The sequence below is a fragment of the Numida meleagris genome, chromosome 2, assembly GCF_002078875.1.
Source record: "Numida meleagris isolate 19003 breed g44 Domestic line chromosome 2, NumMel1.0, whole genome shotgun sequence".
NCBI classification, from domain to species: Eukaryota; Metazoa; Chordata; class Aves; order Galliformes; family Numididae; genus Numida; species Numida meleagris.
This window is the reverse complement of record NC_034410.1, coordinates 56,364,111-56,384,245: the sequence shown is the minus strand read 5'-3', so window position 1 is coordinate 56,384,245 and position 20,135 is coordinate 56,364,111. Positions and strand designations below refer to the sequence as shown.

At 37.9% G+C, this 20,135-nt stretch overlaps 1 long non-coding RNA gene across 1 annotated transcript; it reads right to left on the bottom strand.

Moving 5' to 3' along the window:
- Nucleotides 1,203-14,088, bottom strand: LOC110394447. The gene is made up of 2 exons (XR_002435626.1): nt 13,960-14,088; nt 1,203-11,808 (listed from the first exon to the last, which is right to left on the bottom strand). It is a non-coding gene; the product is annotated as an uncharacterized LOC110394447 (long non-coding RNA).

Sequence of the window (20,135 nt, the reverse complement as noted above, 5' to 3'; positions counted from 1 at the left end):
AAACACCAGTTTCTGAATCACAAACCCTATAACCAAAACTGCTCTGCTGTGTTGCCTCCTTCCTACTAGCTGTTTTTCCACAGTGCTGTACAAAATCAAGATACTTGGGGAAGGTTGGAGAAAAAGAAAGCATTTGTGTGGAGGACAGACCCAGAAATCAGAACCATGCCATGTAAAATTGTTACAGCTGTTCCTGTTTTTATTGACTGTTTCTTTTGGATTCATTTCTCTGACAACTGCTGCTCATGTGAGCAAGAAGGCATGCGGCATGATATTGCTGTGGGCCGTGCAGGGTACGAAGGCCAGTAGTAGACAGAGAGTGGAGGGGAAGGAAGAGAGTGTGTTGACGAGGACGTTTATGCGGGACACATCAAAGCATATCCTTGTCATGTGTTACAGTAACCCAGGAAATTCAGTGAAGATGCCATGAACAACCTCATGGCAATCCAGAGATTGCAGTACCATTAGAACAGCAATGCTTGATTTTTGGAACTTCGTTGAGCTACTTATCCCTCTGCTCTCTCATACAAATCCATTCTCTTTATTTCAGTTTTCTCTCCATAAACACTTCAGAGAAGTCTTGCTGCCATAGCATGGCATGCAAAGGAAAGTATGTATGCTACAAATGAGATAAGCTGTGCCTCTCTTATACTCTGGGAAGGAGCATAGAAGCGATTGTTATAGCCATTTTTTATTTGCTTGGACATGACATTAAAGAGATCATCTGAACATGAAAATAGTGAATTATGTAAATCTGTACCTTGGGGGAAGTAGCAAGAGAGATTTTATTCCATGTGGGTAGATACTTATCTTTTTGATGACATGAAGTATCCGCCCCCATTGACAGAAATGCTGGATGGAAACTGGAAGTTCGGAAATGCAATTCCAGATGCTCAACTCAGTTCACTGCCCAAAGGGAGAAAAGTCTAGAAAGAAGTCTGAAAAGCACAATTGGCTTTTTTCTGCTCTTTCTTAGCCCCTTGGAGTTTCTCCACTGTAATCAGGCTTCTTAAGCAACTGGCCAGTCTGAAAGAGCTTTTTCTTTACATTTTTTTTCTTCCATACATGAATTGACATGCCCGTATGTTCATATAAATAGTTTGGAATATTCAAACATCCTTCGTATATTTTATTCAGCTACTATGGTGTTGTGTCACGTGGACACATCTATTAGTGACTTAGGTCAACAATAAGGCTGTTTCTTTTTAAAAAAGAGATGGTTTTATTTTTTAAAGTTTTCATTTGGTAAAGAAAACTGTAAACAAAGAGAAAATTTCAAAATGCATATGTATATTTGAGATGAAAATTAAAAAGTATAAATACAGTGAGTCACAGATAAATGCTTTATATGTTACTAAACATTACTTGTTGCTCAATAATTTGTACTGACACTTCATTCTGTCCATCTCTAGTTTTCACCCATCTGTGGAGCCCGAGTGTGTCCGTGATATTTGTCAGTAAAATCTTCAGTCAAAATACACTGGAATCTTGTGGTTTGGATTCAAGTCCCAGGGACAGTCATACCTCTTCAGCTTTTGATTAGAAGTTAAACTCAAAACTGAAGGGCACATAACTCTATGGTTCATTGCAGCGTTTGCTAAAATCTAGACCTGTGCCATAGACTTCCTTTGACAGAAGCCATACTTGATTCAAATGTGAAGAACTGACATGTCACCATCAATAATACAAATATCAACTAAAGTAATTCCAAGTGTGAGAATGCCAGCTCAGAATGGTGCAAAAATTCATGTTTTTGATTATCATAGGAGATCATTCTACATTTACTTAAAGTAGGCATTGAATTTTGAATGGGAGTCTATGTCCATAATGCTAGTTTTTCCTGAAATATATATTTACATGTACAAATCCTGTTTCTGCCTAGCAAAATATGAAGTTAAAATATTAATATGTAGTTTTCTGCTTTACACATAGTTAGATGATTAATTTCTCCCTTAGTATGCAGGTATTTGCTTTCAGTTATTCCTATTTACCTGTGTTTTTTACTGTGACTTTTACAGGTAGATCTCTTGTAACATGTGTTACTAGGAAAAACTGCTGCTTTCTGAGCAATAGTGGTGCCCTTTATGTTACTGCCTACAGCAAACCATTAACAAAACAAATGAGTTCTTTTAAAAATTGAGAACAGAACTAAACTGTAAAAAGTACTAGCAATGCATAGTTTGTGGCTGTTGTGACTGTGTACTTCCAGGCCATTGCCTTATCTCTTGGATGTTCTCCAAACAACTGAAAAAGGTAGGTGGGACAGAATGGGAGAAAAAAAAAAAGTTTTTTTTTTTGTTTGTTTTTTTTGTTTTTTGTCTGTTTCGTTTTTTTATAAATCAGATTTCTAGTAATTCTTGGCTATGGATGAATCAGAAATACTAGCATAATAGGCATTTTTGCAGAGTGCTGGGATGTTAGTTTTAGGTCTCAGAGAAATGTTTGAATAAACAAGTGAAAAGTTTGAATAAACATATCAAATCCCCACCAGACATGAAATAACTGCATCTTCTGAAGTCCAAAACTGTTTGACAGTTGTTGGGGTAACTTTTAAGTTACCTTTATAAACAGAGTTTGATTGCTCATTCCTAGCAATAAGTGACTGCAGCTCTGGAGAGCCTCCCAATGTTAAGATAAAAAATATTAGAATTAGGAGGATAAACTGAAAATGAATATATATGAGGATCCTCTCCCTTTATTATTTCATGGGTTATTGGATCAGAAAAATTTCCCAAACACTTTGCAAATCTAAAATCTTGACTGCTACAAGCACACTGCTATGGGTATGCAAGCACTCATGTTGTTTTCTGTTTATTTGCAAAAATCTTTCTCTGGAATCTCCTCTTGCCTGTTTTTTGATCAAGATAAATGTCTAAAAGTGATAAAGTACTTAAAAGATGTTTTTTTTTTTTTTTTTTATCTTGAAAAAGTTTTCAAAGTAGAAAAGCTTTTGATCGCTCAAGGATTCTGGGGGCTCCTTTTCTTCCTACCAGGTTTATGTTATACTCTCCATTTACTCCTTTTAATTTTCAGGTGTTTCATTTCTCCCTGCCCAGAATATAATAGGAAAATAATTTCTGTTGGGCTCACAATTGTGAAATTTTTGTCATTAACCCCCCAATTTTTCTTTTCTGATTTTTTTTTCAGTATTTTCTCTCAAATCACTATGACAGCTTTTGGTCTTCAGAATATTGTTTCCTTGCCTGCTGTATTTTTTCTTCTAAGCTCCTTGTAACTTGCAGTGAGTTACATACAACCTCTGCCTAGCCTTGGCTGAGTTCCTTGAAATTTTACTGTTTGGTAATTTGATGCTAATTACTATGTGCCAATTTTACTCTGTTAGTGTGATTTACAAACTAAACAAACCTTGTGTTTAATAAACTAGGAATGAGGTAGACAGCTATTATAAAGTGAGAGAGCATCTCTGAGAGTTTCATTTTAATTGAAATAAAATTCACATGCCCAAACATCTTGAAAAATCAGAGATAGACATCTCAGCTTCCACTTGTTGGTGTTTTTCTTCTCAAATCATGTATTGCAGGCCAAAAAATACTTGCTGAGGAAGAGAACTTCTTACTTCTGCATGCCGGTTTCTTTGACCTAAACTAGTGTCCAGTGCACAAACTTCTGAATCACTTATGTGATGATTTACTTATTAAATCAAAACAAAGTACTGAATATAGGGCAAAATGCTGCTTGATGCCAAATGTTTAAATCTCCCTGATTTTCCTTAGCATACCTATGCATAAATTCTTTTCAAAATCCATTCCCAGCTGAAGATTCTTTTCCACAGGAAAGGGAGAAAATTGGAAACCAATCCACAAATTGTCATACATTTTCACAAACCCTAGAAGCTGTCATTTTCTTGCTCCTTATTATTTTGAACACTCTCGCCCACAGAAATCTGCTGTCTCTGTTATAAAGTCAGTATGTCAGTATTTTGGGCTTGCTTCAGCAGTCACTCTAGCTGCTTTGCTCCTCACTAACATTGCAGCATCTCTGCAATTGTGGCTAGACTGGATAAGGTTAACCATAACCCTAACCTTGAGCAGATTTGTGCTTTACTTTTTTAAAAGTTCATTGCTAGGAAAATTCTGTAACAACCATTGGCGAAAATGCAAATTGTAGAAATTGTCCTAATCTGGTTACTTCTCTGTGTGGGAAGGGAAGGGAAGGGAAGGGAAGGGAAGGGAAGGGAAGGGAAGGGAAGGGGAATGTACTTTGCTGTTTCTTTCACAAATCTAATATGGCTGTGGATTGTTCTTCTGGGCTAAGCATTTAAAAGGTGGCTTCAGATTAGCTGAGGGGTAGACATGAAAAAATTCTTTGATAAAGCTGGAGGATCAGCGCACTGAATATTTAAACTGCCAAGAGAAGCAGAGAGAACTGTGAGCAATGCTAATCAATAAAGCATACATTTGGGATGAAATCAGTTAACCAGAGTTAGGAATAATAAGGTAAAAATGTAATTTAATTAGAATACTATACTGATATTCTGGAATGAAAGGAGGTCAGTTCTTTCAAGGCCTCTCTAGGCTTGTGTTTCTACTCTATAGTGGTTTATTTATCTTTTATCCCCTTTTAAGTCTCAGTCTCCTTTTGAACATACTTGCAGCTTTTACTGCTGCTTTTTATAGTGTGTTCCGCATGTTAACCCTTTCTAAATGCATTTTTTTTTCAACCAGTGCAACATAAACTCAAACTATAGTGGAATTCTTGTAACCACAAAGGCTTAAAACCTCACTAATGAATTAGTAACAAGAAGCCTGATATTTCACTTATTAAAGGGTGGGAAAAGGGAAGGAAATAATGATTTATGTTCCTTTTTTTTTTTCTCGATTTACTCACATTCATGTATTGAACAATATCAGAGCCAGGCAATGATAGGAGGATAAAATAATCCAGATGTCTTCAGTTCATGCCAAAAAGAATAAATGTTTTTTTTCTTCACATTTGCAACTAACTGTAATATAACTGTAAATAAGGTTATTGTTCTCTGAAAGTAATAACAGTTTGTATTTTAATTAAGGCTGTTTCTGAAGACTGAAGACAAAGAGGTGAAGCTTAACGATATATTTAAGCTTGCCGGGAACTGGCTGGTATAAGCATATATATTTTTATATGCTTTTTTGTGTCGTTTTCAAATGTGAAAGCTGTTGCAGGAACATACACAAATGACATAGATCTACACCTTTCCTTCCTTTGAATCAATATCCATACATTTCTCCAGATTTCTTGCTATCAGAATTATTTCTCCGTTTTTATTCATGTACCAAATGTAATACTAGTGTTTTTCCTTGTAATCCTAGAAGCCTTTTAAGCCCAGATCTTGCGCTGTTGTCTATTCCACTGCGGCATGATTGTGAACACTGCTCTGCTACAAAGTGTAGCTTACTTAGTGGGCAAACAGCACACTTAGTTTGCACACTTATTTGCACACTTACTTAGTGTGCAAACGGCATGTGCTTGAGTATTTTGGCCGACTTATGATGTAACTTACTGACTAGCCATATAGAAATATGTTCTGCACTGTTGTTCCTGCTTCACAGACAAGTGTCCAGAAGACTCTTGGATCAACAGTTGCTCACCAACCTCTGTGGTGCTGCATGGACTTGTGAGTCCCAGTGGGTTTAGTGGATTTTTTATAGCTGTCCAAAGCAGCTCTCAGAAGCACTTCTTCTGTATTTCTATGTACATGTAAGAGGAGAACACAGAGGAGGGAGAGGTGACTTCAGTTTTCTGCCTGTTTGTGGAGGAACAGGATGTTTCTGACAACTCCAGTTCCCATCTGAATCCAGTTTATTCTTGCTGCTAGACTTAGGTTATACCATTTAATGCAAAAAATATTATTCTGTATTTGTCATACAGGTTGTAGGCATGATATAAAATTATCCTGGGGGCATTTTAATGTAATAGCATTGTTTTTTTTTTTCAAGATTCACAGTGAAAAAATAAGTAATCTTGCCACAGGAAGAGCTTAATTATAGAATTCCTACATGACATTACACTCTTCTGAAATCCAAGGCATAACTTATACCATACCTAAAGTCATTAAGCATAGAGACAAATTACTTCATAGAAGCAAACCTGTTGTTAATGGATTTTTCATCTTTCATGTTAGTGTTCTCTTTGCCATGTGTGGTCTGTGGAATATCTAGGATTGCTATTTGAAAACAATTCAGTTGGCTTTGTTCGAGAAACCTCCACTCTCATCGGTTGTAACCAAATTTCTGAAGTAAATTACAGCCCTCTGGAGCTACAAGTGGAGAAAAAAGCAGCCTTCTGATGTCATTTTGATACTTAAATGGCCTATTGCTGTTGTATTACTTGCACCACTGATTATTTATGTTTCTTTATTTACAACTATAAAATTGTTAGCTTTGAAAAGGAGAATCTGCCTAAGGTGAAAAACCATGATTCTTAGTCATGGTTGGACCCAGAGGGAGTGAGAATTTCTCAGAGGAAACGGCCACATTTGTTTATGCTGTACTTCAGTGCCCTACAGATCCAATCCAGTGTTCAGACAAATGGAGCTAAATACAGTGCTTAAATGCGCATATTAAACCTTTGCCAGAAGCTACAGTTATTAAATAATACCAAGATCTCCCCCAGTTTTCCTGAGGAAAACAGTTGGAACTGACTGCTAGGCTCATGCATTCTGGGCAGATTATTTCAATCCTTTGGGAAATGGAGAGCCACTCTAAGAAGTTAATACCTCTGGGGCAGTATATTGGAAAGCTTCATTTGATCTTCTCTGACATATATGACAGTATCTCATTTTCAAGCTGAAAAAGTCCCATCTATAGGTTATGCCACCACCAACATGCATAAATAAGGCTCCAAGTAGGAAAGCGAGAGTGATGGGATATTGGAATGAGTGGCAAATATTATCTGAAGCTCCTATTAGAATACTGCTATTAAAAGACATGCTGACAAAGCTGTCTGGCATAACTGCAGTATGTTGCTGGCTTATTCGTGATATTTGGCTGAATGGATGGTAATTGTCAGTGCAAGGATGGAGTCAGTAATCAGGGAGCAATAACATTTCAACCTCTCTGGCCAGATCTGTAAAAGGGCAGCTCACTGAGATCAATCTTCTCCATCAATTAACAATGTCTCATAAGTCTGAAGGGCTCTGATTTTGTTGCAGCCCAGAGTATGGAAAACAATCTGTTTCCTCCAAGGACTCTTAAGGAAGTTGTTGTATAAACTTACTGACAGGAAAATAAGGATGGGGATACAGAAAGAAAGAAGCTCCTTCCAGAATCCACATCTGTCTTTTAAGAAGCTTTATTAAAAATTGCTGCAGATCTCCTCTATGTGCTAGAGCTATGCTGTAGAATGGTTGCTGCACAACAGGATAGGTAAATTGACGTACAGAGGCAGATGGAGGTGATTTCTTGCAAATTTCTGGCTGCCTTGGAAATCTGGTCCTTCTGAAGAAGGCTATTTCCACATATGTTTTTTATCAGTGAGAGAGGTTTGCTGGACTGTACTGTTGAGTCTAATTAGACCACTGTGCCTGAGAAAGCCTTTAAAAACAGCACCTACTTTTCCCTGTTTCTTCAGCTTTCTAAGACTTTGTGATACTGTTGGCTCTGGAATAGCGTGAAAGAGACAATGAGAAATAGCATTTCAAAATCCTTCATTGTGCAAGGTTTTCTGTTTTGCTTTTTTTTTTTCCCTGATTACAAGTAAAGCATATGTTATTCTGCCATCTTGGCAGTATAATAGCTGATTCAAACTGAAATGAGAGAATTGGGACCATTAGGGCAAAAGTCAACAAACATTTGCAGTCAATGATGCAGATTTCTTATCAGCATGGGGACAAGATATTCCTGACCTCTTTTTCACCAAAACAAATACAATTCCAAGACAGATGTTGCTTCTAAGAGCTAGTGTGCTTTGCAAATTCTGAATCCACAGGAATGTCCCTCTCTCTAGCAAGGAAAACTTTTTCAGCACCATTTTCTTGCCTTTCCTTGAACATCATCGGAAGATGTGGGAAAATCTGCGTACTGTTCTAATGATGTTATGGCCTCTCTGACTTCAGGACTTTGAGAAAATCAATTTTCCTCAGTTATTCCTTTGTGAAGTAGAAGCAATAATACATCTGCTTTCCATGCCTCTTGGGAGAGTTGACTGATGGCTATAACGGGCTCGTAATATCTCAAGTGGAAGGTAAGGAAGAAGAGCAGTGTGTTGCAGTGGTACAAATTCAGAGGGTAGTGCATGGTTAACATCTCATCTTGCAGAGTGAAATACAAGTCTACGGATATAAGTTAGACCTTATTTGAACAGTATACTGACTGTATGCTGTTTTAAACTGTGAAGGTCTGTCCTCATTAGGAAGAAGCAGAATTTACAACTGTTCATTACTAAGTAATCTCTGGAGAAGAAATTTTAAGTACTAAACATCACTGTATTTCCCTTTCTCACTGGGAAGGTAAGGGTTGACAGAGCAACTGATAATGAACTGGTGAAACTCCACTACAACCAATAATAAAAGGAAAAAACTGATGTGACTTAGCCCTCAGCATTCAAGGCTTGTTTGTCAGCAAAACTTACAGAAAAAAACAAAAAAAAACAAAAAACCCACACCAGAAAATAACATGTCTGTAATGGATAATATTATTTTATGGTAACATTGCTGACATAATGACGAATCAGTGAAGGAAACATTAAATATTTTAAGAAATAAATAATGTAGTAATATAGAATGTAGCTTTAAAGTGTATTGACCTGTATATTTCAGGCCTAGGCAATCATTTCTTGGCTCTTGTGAGATCGTTGCTTTACTCAGAAATTAGAGTCATTTCATGAGTGTGTGGAAATAAGAATGAAGTGTCCTCCATCTTAATCAGAAAAGGATAGATCAAATATCCAGAGCATACTTTCTTATTTGCTGTTGGCTGATTTGACTTAGATTGGTGTGGTATTGTCCTGGGGCAGTATTTTACGATAGCCTATTTTGCTGCCATATGTATTGTACTTCTCTTTGCACTTTTTTTTCAGATGATAATATAGGGTTAATCGTGCTTAAAATCTATTACATTTATTGTGTTTGTATCAGAAAAAATGGAATGAGGTGAGTGAAACATTCAGATGAATAACATTTAATGTAGGCTTTATGTAAGCCAGGGGTCTCAATAAAATTTTAAATCCTTTTAGTCAGCTATTCTTCTAATTACTTTTTATTTCTCCTCTGCTGGAAGAGGTTTCAGGCTGTGTACAATGAACACTTAGGTCTTTATTTTACATTAATGTGTTCAATAAAAAAAAATGATACAGCTGAGTAATATGGATCACAAACTAATTTATATAAACATTGATTGTTTCAGAGAGCTGGGGAACTTCTTTGTTCTTTGTTTTGCTCGATGTGACTGCATTTCAGTAAATGTGAAAGACAGTCAATCTCTGTGACAAGTTTTCTGCACTTTTAGAGACCCTGATATGGAAGACATTGATTGACTATTGGTTCTGCCACCTTCCTCCTTCCAAGTCTAATGAAAGGATAACCTCAAAATGAGATACATGACTGCTGTCTTTCCTGTTCCATTCACCAAGTGGCCAATGCAGAATACTCTGAAATCCAGTGAGGAGCTTTCATTGACAACAGCGTAGAGTGAAAGGACAAGGGGTAACAGGTAAAACTGGAACACAAGAAGTTTCATACAAATATGAGACAGAACTTCTTTACTTTAAAGATGACAGAGAACTGGAATAAGCTGCCCAGATAGGTTGTGGAGTCTTCTTCAATGGATATATTTAAGACCCGCCTGGATGTTTTCCTGTGCAACCTAATCTAGAGAGCCTGTTCTAGCAGGGGGCTTGGACTTGATGATCCCCAGAGATCCCTTCCAACTTCTACAATGTGATTCTGTGATCACTACTGTGTTAATACTTTGGGGATTAAAAGATCTATACAAAATGTTCCAAATTCACAGAAACAAATCAGGAGAGTATTCTCCACATTAAACACAAGACTGAGTGTTTGCACTTTGATGCCTGTTATGAACCTAGAGGGCACACTGAACTGTCATGCCTCTGTATTACCCTAAAACAATCCATGTATGCTAGGCCAGAAGATAGGGTTTCAATTTTCTCACTGATGTCAGTGTGGCCAGGATTTCTTGATAATTACTAATCAGTAGAATCTGGTGGTACTTAGGTCAACACTTGGGTCATCGATCTTCAAAGATATGCATGCATCTGGGATTCCAGCTGTATTTCGAGATGATCATCGGAAAGCTTATTCCTAAGACCTAAGAATATTCAGCACCCAAATTTTAAGTATGAGGCATTAGTGTGACAACAGGTAAATACTGAAATTCAGTAATCTTTGCAGAGCTATGATGATAGCACAACTTCTGGAGGTCTGGAGTCATAGGCAGGATCATCTCCCTAATTAAAATAATTAAATGTTGTCAATATCTCTGTTAAGTTAAAGGACAGTCAAACATTCAAAGATATTCCCTGCTGCATGGAAAAGAATGACAGCCAAGAACCTTATCATCCAGGAGAAGGAATTTCACCAGGTGAGAGGAGAATTTGCAGGTGGTATGGTAAGCTTTTCTTGGCTAGGAGCTGATCCAATCTTTTGTTGCTGAATGTTGTGATAGCTAACTCACTTATTTTTACTCAAGTACACGTGAATTTGCTTACATATCCAAAATGTGACACTCCCAGCATATGCTTCCCATTGCTTGAGATGTTTAATGATCACAATACGAGTATAGAACAAAAGGCTCAAATGAAAATCACAATTGTACAGGCAGCAGTAAACTGTTTACAAACAAGGGTGCCTTGAAGAAGAGAACAAATATATTTCATGTTATACCTTTATACTCAACAGATACCCTGATTTAAGTGGTTGTCCTAAATCAGCACGCCTCTGTGAAGGATGCACAGAGTTCTCACCAAGCTGAGTATCCACACCTATTCATAGAACCACAGAGGCAGCAATAATCAAAAGTAACGAATAGCCACAGGCTGGATAGCAGGTAGATGAGGTGGAAACACCTTGGAATTGTGGATTTTACTTCGAAATATGCTTCAGCGAGTCCATTTCTAATTAGTTCCTGTGAAATACATACAAGTTTACTGGGAGGAAAATACCTGTCAGAATTAGATAACTGCTTTTTGACAGTGAGGTGCTTGTCTTACATAGGTGTGCACAGAGTCTACATGATTTTAGTGAGTAGATTTCGTTTTGTGTTTCTCATTTAAATGGCATAAAATGCAAGACTCTTAGAGTGTTAGTATGAATAGAAAATGAAAGATTTTATATAGCTTTCTGGGAATATAAATTGCCCTAAATGTAGCTTAATATTTGATTCAGACATGAAGGCACTTAGAGTAGTAACCTGGATTGTAGCAATGTATTTAACAATCTTACAATTGGAGAGATGTCTTAGGAAAGTGTTGAAACATAAATAAGTTAGAGAACAATTCTAGGAAAAAGGAGATCTGGGCTGAAAAAATTGTACAAACCTGTCAGAAATATGTTTTATTGTCGAGTACATTATCCTCATATGATTAATGTGAAATGAAAATACCTTATGGTATCTAATATGTATGCATGCTGCAAATCCATTAAAAACAAATCGTACATGGTTTATTTGTATTTATGTCAATTAAATACTAAAACTAGAGTTAATGTTAAAGTGTAGGTGCAATCCTATAAAAACAGGGACAATTTGAATTAATACAGCCTTACATCTATTTTACTCACTGCCGGAAGTTCAGTAGTGTAATACTTACACTGTGAATAATCTAGGCATAGCAGGTTAGTCTTTGAGTGTGCACCTGGAAAGGGAAAACTTTGGTATGGTGAAATTTCCTCCCGCCCTTGCCCTTGCCCTTGCCCTTTCTCCTTTTCTCTTTCTCTCTTCCATGTAAACCATGTATTTATGCATATCATAACATGGATCTGAGATGCAGGATTTTTAAAGCTGGGTTGAAACTGCTCTAAAATGTCTTAATCACATAAAATCTCTTGTTTATGCTACATGTACTGCATTCCCAAGGAATCAAGTCTATGCTTTTATAGCGAACCTTCTTTTCAGATAACCAACAAAACAAGTTAATTTGTTATCACAAAAAGTATTGCTGTCATTTTTGGTGTTATATTAAATTCATATATGGGTCACACTATACTTTTAAGTCTCCTTCTGGGTGTGAACTGAAAGAGTCTGTGCAGAGACGTTTTTGTGTAATGATCCTTGATCATTTTAAAATCCACTATTTTCTTCCAGTGGCAGAGGAGAGTGACCTCTTTTTTTGTGAATCCTGGAAACAGAATCATATATCCTGAAGGCTACATGAAAGCTTCAAGTAAAAGGGAAGCCAGAAAAGAAAGATATTAAGTTAGCTGATGGTTCCACAAGGAGTACAGGCTGTAATACAACAAATTAAAAAGGTTTGGGCTTAAGCCAAAATGTAAAATCATTACTAAGCACTTTTGCTAAGCAGTTTAATTTATGAGGGAACATAGCTTTGCAAAGACATTTCTCTGTAAAACTCTAAATATGACAGGAGTTTTAGAGTGAACAACAGCGATACTAAACCAGTAAATCCCCAGGCCCAAAAATTCTGAATCCCACAGCAACACGGCTTTAATGTGGCATCCCTGTGACTTGTAGTGTGTGATAATAATCCTTTGGAATAAATTGACACTGACTACTGTAGCATCTTAAAGCTATTCAAGCTGCACATACAAATTGAGAAACTGAATTATATCATGTGTCCAAGATTTCATCCAATATATATTTTTAAGCAGAGTGTATCTTTGGATGTAATGAATTCAGGTGGGAAGGATTTCTTTAGGAAAAGATGATGGGTAAATTGGAAAATTGGAATCTTTTCTTGAAGATAATTCAGATTATCTTTGAATTTACCTGTGGCAAATCAGTCAATATAAACAACTCTAAACCAAATCTGGACATCTTTTTAGCTTAAGCTGGTGTGAGTTGCTCACTGAAGTTTTATGGGCAGGTCAGTCCAAATGAAAATAGTTCAAAAGGAGCATTAGAGAACAATGCAGGTGCCAAAAAGTAGGTTCTACTGCCATTTTAGATGACCTTATATGTCCAGCCTCTGGCTGCCTGGCCATGAGAGCAAGAACTCCCATGCTTTATCTGACAGATCTACTCAAGTGTCTTAGATATCTAGTGACATGCACTATTTTCATGTTTAAGCTGTTGAATACTATTTTTAGATGAGTAAGTTTCTGTTGGACCATTTAGGATCAGGGTTGAGGCTGAGGCCAGTCTGAAAAAAGATATTCCAGGCAATGAACTCTGGGCCAAAATGTCAGTGGAGCCAGAGCTTCAGGAGCCAATTGGTGCCAGGGTGTGCATGCTACAGATGCTACTGGTTATTGTGATTTTGATGTTTGGTGTATGTCCATGCATTCAGTTACTTGTAGCGAGCTTTTTCTTATCAGTGGTAACTTCATATGGAATCTGTCTTATCTGCCCTGACATGGAGTGCCCACTCAATTCTGACAGGAGCGCTATGAAAATAAGAGTCTCTTTGTTGGGCCACCCCATGTCCAGAAGCAATTGATGGTCTGATCAGCAAGCTAATTCACTACACCTGATGTAGGCAAGACAGAGCTAGCATTACACTCTGAGAACTGACCATGCTGGGAAGTGCAGCAGAGGGATGTAACACTGCCTAGACCGAAGCCATTGGGACCACTGAGACTTATTCATTCCTCCCTGGCTCCCATTCCTAGACCCAGCTGATGAGATGTATAGCTTGTTAATAGCTAAGGCAGTGGGAGCTGGAGGGAGGTGAGAAGGAGGGAGGTGGAGAGTTGACTGCAGTCTGCTTTACTGGCTGTGCAAGTGGCATTTCTGAATGCAGCTGATATGTCCGTACAGCTCTGAGTGCTCCTATTTACCATAATCTGCAGAAAGGTGCTCATTTCTTAGTCCATGACATGCTTCTTACCTGAACTGAGGATAAAATGGTCCTGCTTCTATGAATTCCTCATGTAGTGAAATCATGAACTTCCAGTTACACAGAACCACTCATGATTTCAGATGAGAAGATTAAAATACATTATAGTTCCATGAAAGCAAAGAAAAAGCTGAGAGTAAAAAAAGTGTCTTGCAAGAAGGGTCCAGGCTTCATGTTTTTAAGTCTTATAAAAAATCAGTCACTAATTCTGTGAGGCTTCCTGGCCACTACTCCAGTGCAAAAAGTGCTTGGCCTAGATGTAATTAGCCAGTCTACATTATGGCCTCAGACAGGAGGGAACTCCTTCCCTGGTTATAAACACAGCAAAAACAACTCCTTTGCAGTAGAAAGAATGCAAAACAGAGTCATGCTCTGCCAAACCACTACTGCTGTGAAGTCCAGCTTGTTGCATAAATGGCAGTAAATCCTGGGCTGCTCCCAGTGTCTGTGGGGCTATGTTAGTTCAGGATCCAGCTACGGTCAGTCCCTCCCTTCCCCACCCCTTTGGTCATGGAATAGAGCCAGACTGAGAAGTGATCTCTTTGTTTGGGCACTTATGCAGTTGAAATTAATGTTTGCATGGAAATAACAAGCAGTTTTAAACGTGAACATACTGCTTAAAATACAGAAAGCTTACTGTGTGCAGAAAAGCCACAGGGGAATGGGGTCTGGTTCTTAGTTTGGAATGGAACAAGTGAGCTGCCCTGCCCTGATCACATCCTTTAGCCAGGAAGCACAGGAGTATGTTTTTCCTACTCTTCCTCTCCTCTGTTTTATGTCTTTTATCTATCTATCTATCTATTTACTTATTTTTAATTTTGATTCTGACAAGTTGTTAACTGATCTCATTCACCCACAATGATGGACTCTGCTTAAGGTTACAAGTGGGACACAGGATTTTTGGGAGCACTTCTCATACAGTTGGGGGAGTTCCAAAATCATCTTGTTCCAAGTGGAAAATGAAGCTGTCATCACTCCAGGGTCAGCTCAGCAGCAGGACAGAGGAGCTCCTTCCTCCTGCTTTATTTCCTTTTAGTCTGTGGTCCATTTTTATTGCTGGAGAATGTTTTCAAAGGTAGTGAAAACTCTTGTGCAGCACCTCTGGGCTTTGGATCTCAAATCTTTAAAGGAAACTTCTTATTTTATCTGCGTGGTTGAATTTATTCCCCCAAGGGAAGGACAGTTATTATTATCTTGGTGGTGATTTCACCTACACAAATCCTCTTGTGTTCATGGAGTATTTATAATAAAATTTTAGTTATATAAGCCACCAGCTAATGTGGAACTATGCTAGGAGATTCTGCCTTTAGCAAAAGAGCTGTTATTCAAAGCTTTAGTCTTTCTTACTTTTATTTTATTCAAAGAGCACATTGCAGTTGGATGTGGTAGTCAAAAGCCAGACATCAATTGTGTTGCCTTTCTTTGCTAATTAGTAGTCCAGCTGTGCAAATAATTGACTTTTTTGTTTTGTTTTGCTGGCTTAATCAAGGGTGTTCCAGGTTAAACATTGGATTTCATTTTAAAGTTGTTTAATAAAAAGTAAAATATTTTCAAAACCTCTTGAGACTAGAATCTTAATATTCTCTTCTAAAAACCTTAAAATAAAATGTTTTGGCCTTTAGAGGATGTTTTTGGCTATGAGAATCTGATGAGCTTGATGTGTATTTGTGATAAGTTTGGGTAATCCAAAATTATATTTTATGGGCAGACAACTGAAATGCCTCCATTATCTCTAGTTACTACTTCACATTGTATAATACCTTCAAATAAATACTTTGCCCCTTGTCTACTTTAAGAAATTGTATCAAACCTATACCTTCAACAGAATGCTTGTTAAAGCTTTTCTCTCCACCCTTTTTTTTAACTGTTTGAAAATACATCTGCTAATATTGTTCAGGTTGGCACTAAAGCTAAAACAGCTGGCCAGAATCACTCTGCTTGTTTTTGTGTTCATCTCTGCACTCCATTACACAAGGCAGCTGGAGCAGCCAGTAGCTGAACACCCGACCACTTGCTGAGATCCATCTTTCATTTATTTTATCTCCTTGCCTGCGTTTACGTCTAATGACGTGGTAGGCTGAAGAAAGAAAGTTGAGAAGGTCAGCCTATTGTGTTGCCTCTCTGGAGCTGTGTGTTTGCCCTTCCTGAGTCTGTTTATCCTTTGAATCATTTGACATACTGCACATTCTGCTCTGACCTTCAGCCTGTTGCTGACTTCATCCCCTTGCCTAAAGGCCATGATTCTGCAATACGCAAAACTAACTTTAGGGAATCTCATCCCAGATTGAAATCCCAGTGCCTGAAAGCTTTGGTCCAGTTTAACGTCACGTTTTTGAATGAATGTAGCTCAAATCTTTTTGGCAGTTTAACTGCTTTCTGGCAAGCAGTCCTCTTGCCTTGTGCCCCTACCAGTGTCTGATTAAATCTCGGCTGGTCACCACAGTGGAAAATCTGACTGGGCAGACAGCCACTCAGAGCCATGGAGTCGATCATGGTTAGTTCCTCTCAGAGCTCAGCCAAGCATCTACATCCACTCTCTTTTAAAATAGTCCCCTTAGAGAAATCCAAATGAATGTACAGTATGGCAATGGAGATTGAATGCTGTAGCCAAGGTTACATGTATTGGCATAAACCTTTGAGGATTTTTTGTCTCTTTCAGATATTATATTCCATGTCAGAAGTCTGGAGCAGAGAAATGGATGCTGCCTGCAGATAGGTGAAACAAATCAGCCCCATACCATGTCTACTTTGACTTATTAATCCTTAAAAATTAAATTATACTGTTTCACAATACCCTAAATAGCTATGCTAATACTATCACAGAAGGCTGTTGTTTGGAGCTTTTATTTTAGAATGAAAACAGATAAAATTATTTGTCTTTTCATTATCTGTCCTTATTTACTTACATGAAAAGCTGTTACCAAAGACATACACCTTAAACCTTCGCACTGCTCAGATTTATTCACTCTTGTCTTTTTCACACATAGTAATGTGTGTTTCAATAACGTTTACTCTTCCATAATTAGTGTGTGGGAGTTGGCTGTGCTAGAGATACTATGCAGAAAACAATACTTTTTATATGTCTTCTGAAAAGTGAGAGCCATGGTAAGAGTTGAATGAAAACCACAGGCACCTCTTTACATAAACAGTCTTGTAACCTGAAGATTGCATGGAATTATGCTGTGCTGTTTTGTGATAACGTCAGTGAAATATGTTGGAAAAAGGAAATAAGTATAAAGACATTGAAACTAAAAATATTTGTAAATGAACAAATATCATTTTCTCACAAACGTTTCCCATCCTGGAATGATATGGCTGTTTTCTCATCTACAATAGTGCATCTGCAAAAATTTAAGCCAATATTTAAAAGAAATACATAGGATAACATTTTGAAGGAGAACAAATTAATTACGTTACTTTGGATTCTAAACCATGCTTCAATTTTGCAGATATATGTCAGTATTTGCAGTGCTTCCCTTTTTTTATTTCCAATTGGAAATGAAACTAAATGCCACAGGTTTCCAGTAAGTATGTGGGATTTCAAGCTTACCAGAATCTGGACATTCATGAGCCTCTCCCTTGAAGGTTTGCTTGTTTCTATGCCATGCTCCTGAGGTACCTCTTGTCTGATTTAGTGAGTAGTCTGGGAACACACTTGAACTCATGCCATTTTTATTACAGGGCAGAGAGAACTTCTTCCCAGGCAGCTGGCAGGAGGACGCTGTGGCTTTGCCATCTGTTTCTGCATTGCCTGCTGGAATTCTTCTCTTACTGGCTGTGCCATCACCATCTGATCAAGACATGGAAGTGGTTACTGTTAAAGGGGTTGTCATGAAAAACTCTCCTGCCTGAAGAGTTATCAGAAGATGTAGCAATGACTATTCTTCAGCTGCTAGTTCTGACTGTTTTTTCCCACACCTTTTTAAGATCCTTTGTTGTCTTGCTGATCTATGAACAATTGCGTATAACTGCAGATCCACAAGTTCAGACAAACTGTTGCACAACACTTAGGTAGACCATGGAAACATAAGATAATCTCTTATTTTTTAAGCCTTATATCAGCTTCCTGAGGTATACACAGGAGCTAGTTACTTCATATACTAGCAAGGCAAATGTACACTCCTCTCACTTCCCAGCAATAAGTTTTCACGGAACCATAGACACTGTCATATTTTTCTATGGGCCACAGATGGTAAGATCTTGGGCAGCTAAAGGGGGAAAAAAAAAATAGATGTAAAGTTCCTTTCCTCCTCTTCTACAATTTAGATTGACTTACCTGCCAGCAGGCCATTGGGTGATGCTGAGTATGCATAATTTGTTCTTTCAGAAGAATAAAGCATCAACAGTCATCTTTGGGCGCATGATGAATTCATTGACTTATTGTCTTCTCCAGTTTATAGGTTCCCAGTTTGTGTGTCTGACAGCTCGTTTGATCAAGAAATGTGTTACAGAAAGTCTGCTCATCAGAGACAGCAGAAGAGCATAAGCCAGGATATTCCCTTGGCCTTTACAGTAGGTAATAGGCTATATGGCAAAGAGGGGATAGTTCTCTATGCTTCCTTATAACCAGCAAGTCAGATGTGAGGTTGAAGGGCAGCCTTCGCAATGGATCAGTTCTTTGGACATCCTATCAGGATGTGGAGGATATTAGGATATTATCAGCTACAAAATCAACAATATTAAGGAATGATTTTTTCAGCTTTCCACCCTGAAGAAATTAAAATATATCCTCTATTGGGAGTGCAGTATCTGTGAATTATTAAATAATATGTTAATGACTTAAAGATAATATGTGTGCAGTTGCATTTACTGCCAAACAACTTAGACAGGAGTCTCAGCATGACTGTGTAGCATAACATGGCATGAGCGTGACAGGGTGGATGTAATTGGCTGGCCACTACTTTGTAATCACTCGCAACCATTAGGTGAAAAATATAGATTTAATAATTGTAGCTTGCTTTCTACAGGTTAAAACAAAGAGTGTGTAACTGGTACTACCTTTCCTTTTGAAGTTTTGGAAATAATGTGATTACTTTGTAATAGTGTCAAGGTTCTCATACCTGTTAGAACTTCATCACATCCTCACAGTAGTAAGCCATTTCCCACATTGTTAAATGGGAGAGCATCTGAGATAAAATTGTCTTGTTTGCTGTACTCCATTTGATTTTCGAAAATAAAACAAAAATGAAAATAAAAAACAATCAAACAAAAAAAATCACAAAAAAACCTTTTTTTTTTTTTCTTTTTTAACTCTCTTGGTGACCTGCCTGTAACTCTTGTTTTCAGCTTTCACTCCTTCACTCCTTCACTCTTTCAGCCATAAACGTAGACTTCCTGCATCCTTTCATGCTCCTGGACAGCAGGTGGACAGGAAGTTATTGTGTGGAACAGGAAGCATTCTTGGCAGTACAGAAGTTTTGATCTGTGGTACATCAGGACCCAGCCCTGGATCTGGCCTACCCACATGCAGTGCCAGGCCTGGCAGCCTCCCACCACCACTTGCCCCACATAACCCATGACCAAGCCATTGCCCGGGAGGCAGATGGATGTGCTCATCCCCCTCAGCCAGCAGTTTTCTACTGGGATTACTTGATATGAAACTTACTACAAACAGGTAGATCCAACATATATGGGAGGGTTGGGGCAAGTGAAGCTGTGTTGTTTCTTAAAAAGACTGTTTGCTCTGATATTATCCTTTGAACAATATGGTATTTGGCTGGCGTTAAAATTAAAGGGCATTTGGATAAACAGGGCTTCTGTGTCACATTGCACCTTGTAAGCCTTTTGACAGTAAATAATTTACTTTCAGGAGTCAAATTAAGGCCAGTACTGATAAATTTAAAGCTACCTCGTGATATCCTAGGAAGGGTCTGGAATCTCAGTGATACTGATTAAGATGGTCACCTGGACAAAGGTGAATTTTCTTTGGCAATGTTTTTGGTTTATTGAGCTCTCAAGAATTACTCTGTTCTCTCATAATGCCTTCTTAAAAGAAACAAGACACTTGTCTTTCCTGGTGCAATTCCTCTTCTCCCTGCAAACACTCCAGTAAAAGATAGCCTATACCCTACCCCTTCTCATGCTGGTGTAAACACTCTGTGAAGCAGAAGGATTAGGAAGCAGTCAAGGTCTCATCAGGCATGGGGTTAAAGTCAACTACAAGTGCA